The sequence below is a fragment of the Micropterus salmoides genome, unplaced genomic scaffold, assembly GCF_014851395.1.
Source record: "Micropterus salmoides isolate LMB-PRFRI ecotype aquatic unplaced genomic scaffold, ASM1485139v1 Ms_hic_scaffold_12, whole genome shotgun sequence".
Classification (NCBI taxonomy): Eukaryota; Metazoa; Chordata; class Actinopteri; order Centrarchiformes; family Centrarchidae; genus Micropterus; species Micropterus salmoides.
In genome coordinates, this window is record NW_024040263.1 from 23,848,171 (window position 1) to 23,852,071 (window position 3,901).

Here is a 3,901-nt window from a genome sequence, read left to right on the forward strand (position 1 = left end):
TCTGGTTTGATTTTATGAATAATAAAATTCATAACTGGGTATCAGTTCTCATAAATTTATTAAATTGCATAACTAAATTTTAGGTTTGCTACAACTTTGTTCATTAAAGATGCGAGAACACACGGAGCTTGGTGAGGCGGCATGAGTAACAGGTGAATCGCAGCTAAAAACAATACATCTGTGGTCAGATATGGTCATGTCCACTAATTCCACAGAGGAAATGCTGACACCCAGGGTAAAAACCAAGTCCAGTGTATGACCACGGTTATGTGTTTGCCCTTTGACATGTTGTTTGAAGTTAAAAGAAGTGGCCATATTTAAAAAGTCAGTTGCATTAACATTGGTGGGGTCATCAACATGAATATTAAAATCACCACAAAAAACAATTCTGTCATAATTTAAAACCAGAGTAGATAAAAATTCAGGAAGTTCTGATAAAAATCCTCCAGGCGGTTTTGGGGGGTGATAAATTATAACAAATATGATAAACTTTGAGGGCTGCAACCTAACAGTGAGAACTTCAAAGGAGTTAAATTCATCACAGCGTACTTGATGACATTTTAAATATTTCCTATACATGTTCACTAGCCCACCACCAAGACCACTGACTAAACAATCATATTGAGGTGGACACAGTTCAGCTAGCTGGCTATAGTCATTCATTTGCAACCAGGATTCAGTTAAAAACATAAAATCTAGATTTGCAGACAAGATAAAATCATTTAAGATAAAAGTCTTACTTGAAAGTGATCTCACATTGAAGAGAGCCATTTTAAATGAGTTTGTTCTGGGTTCTGGAGTTGGTGCAGTTGTCCTAATCCTTAAGAGATTACTAATATTTCTGTGTGGGATGTGCACATTTCGGTTTACTGGTCTATGCGTGATGATGACAGGAATAGAAGTCTGTGGAACAGCGCTGGGAGCAGACGGCTTTACATGCCAGCAGGTGGAGAGTTGTTTGTGGCAGTGAGCCAGAGATCTGTTCAGTGAGCGGTGGTGTGTCCAGGTGTGCTGCATGAAGAATGCACTAAGGATGGAGTGTGTGAGCTGCCGAGTGTTGTGTTGGAGTAGCAGTAACAGACCTGAGAGAAGGGCTGCCCGACGGTGCAGGGTAGAGACGGCCTCCGGAGCGTCTGAGCACAGCCTCCTTCAGGATCCTACGTCGGGAAGCGGAGGTTTTTGACCGGGATGACGGCCGCCGATCAGGCCCAGCGGCAGACCGGCGGCCCAGTGCAGGAGATGTAGCCGGTGGAGGAGATGCAACAGTGTCGGCAGGCACTCTCCGCCGAAAGAGATCCGTATCAGGGAGACTCGAAGCCGCAGGTGCATCCGCTGGATGGACCGGAGTGTCGTTAGACAAGGCTGCATAGCGGTTGGAGAGGCCGATGTCCGGAGGAGAGGCAGCCCCATCCGAGCCTCTCTTACAGCCAGGGGATCAGCCCAGGTTGACTGATGCTTTGGAGTCGAGCAGGATGAAAGCCTGGGAAGACTAGAGGGGTCCCAAAACACGGTGTCCTGGATGTTAGCGGTTGCGCTAAGAAAAACAATCTGTTTGGCTTGTACTGAAGCGACATCCATAAAGCCAGTCAGCAGGGAATCTTTCTCTTTGAGTTCCTCTGAAAGTCGTCGGATGTCTTCCATAAGGTCAGCAATCTTCTTGTTCGCTTTCTTAAGGAGTGAGCAGTCCTCATGGGGCAGAGTTATCTCGGCTTGCATAGTCACCGGAGCTTTGTTGCGATCAGTAGCGTTGATCGCGTTTTTACGGTCATCTAGCTTAAAATCCATGTCGGATGACTAAAATCCTTAACCCACGTAAAACTAAAGTTGAAAACTTAAGTTAAATAAAAAGGATATAAAAATTTTAACTAAAAAGAGTGGATTAAAACTGGATAAGAGTCCGGTTTAAGACGGAGCTTCCGACAGGTGGCTACAGACGCCAACGCATGCGCAGAGTGCAGATTACGTCAGCGATCTTCTTCTTCTTCTTCTTCTTCTTCTTTAATGGCGGATTGCAAACAACTTTTAAGTGCATACCGCCACCTACTGTACTGGAGTGTGTAACATCATATCACTCAGCTATCAACCTCAATAAGGTGCTCTCATATTCTGTTCACCAACCCAGTGTCTTTAAGAAATTAAAATAATGCCTTCCTGGTGATTCTTATACCCTTTTCTTTACCTTCTGTTCCCAGTACCCCCATCAGATTCCATTCCCGCCCTGCTTCCTGAACCCTATCTTGAAATATCTGTCTTTCCAACTCAAACAATATGCAGTGCAAAATGATATGTTCAACATTTTCTTTAACCCCACAGTTTTCACATTTTTCACTATTCCTTTTCCCCAATAAAAACAAGGTGCCATTCAGTCCTGTGTGATCTACTCTTAGTCTTGTCATAATAATTTCCTCCCGCCGGCTCCTTTCGCTATAATTTTTATTACTGACAGACTTTTGTATTTTATAGTAACTCCTTCCTTTCCTGTCTTCCTCCCACCATTTCTGCCATATTTCAGTACCTTTCTTCTTAATGGCTGTTTTTCCTTCTCCTTTACCTAGAGGTATTTGAACTGTTATTTCCTTTTGTAATGCCTCTTTTGCTAGTTTGTCTGCAATCTCATTTCCATTTACTCCCTCATGAGCTGGCACCCAGCAAAACTGAACATCTATCCCTCCCCGATGTAATCTTAGTAAGCTTTTGAAACATTTCTATCAGTAGGTCTTCTCTGACAGATGTCTTTGACTAAATGCTTTTAATAACTGCTAAGGAGTCTGTGCATAATATCACCCTATCAGGTCTGACCTCTTCAACCCACTGTAATGCTATGATGACTGCCACTATTTCTGCTGTATATACGGAGAGCCTATCTGATAATCGTTTTGAGATATTTATTTTGAATTCTGGTATATGTATTCCAATTCCCACACATTCCTGTTTGTTTTTAGATCCATCTGTATAGATTTTTAGATAATTATGGAAACTGTTTCTCAGATAGCTGCTAGTCCGTATTCCCCATCCTCTTTTCTTTTCCAGTATACTAAAATCTGTTTTTACGTCTGGATAGAGCCAAGGTTGAATGTTACTGACTGGATCGGGTGTGCTGAAATCTAATGCTTCCATTCCGTATTCCCTGACTCTCTTTTCCCCCGTCCATCCAAACCCATGCCCCCGAAACTTGAAATATTCCCAACAATCCTTTGTTATCTCCTTTGCAGGGTTTTCTTTCCCACTTCCTTTCAATCTGACCCAATATGCTAGCGCTAGTTTCTCTCTCCTTAACTCCAGTGGTGTCTCTCCAGCTTCTATGAGTATTGTGTTAATGGGAGTTGTCTTAATGGCTCCAATGCATATCCGTAAGGCTCTGTATTGTAATTTATTAATTTTTTCCAATGTTGTTTTTGCTGCTGCATCATATACTATGCAACCATAATCTATTGATGACCTCATGCATGCTCTATATATGTCAATTAGTGACTGTTTATCTGCACCCCAGTTGCATCCCGCCACCGCTCTCAGTAAATTAATAACTTGTTTGCATTTAGTTTCCAATTGCTTTATGTGTGTTTTCCATGTGTACTTACTATCAAGCCACAATCCCAAATACTTAAATTCATTTACTTTTTCCATTGGCTGCTGATATAGAAAAAGATTTTCTACATGACACTTTCGCTTGTTTGTGAACACCATATAACAGGATTTGCTTGTTGATATTTTAAATCCCCACTTGAATGACCACTTCTCTACTTTCCCTATTGCTTTCCTAATGTTCTCTAACACATATGTCTCATTTCTTCCTCTCATCCATATGGCCCCATCATCTGCAGATAACGCTGATTTGATGTTTCCATCTAAATCTGAAAATATATCATTAATCATAATGTTGAATAATATAGGGCTAGTTGCG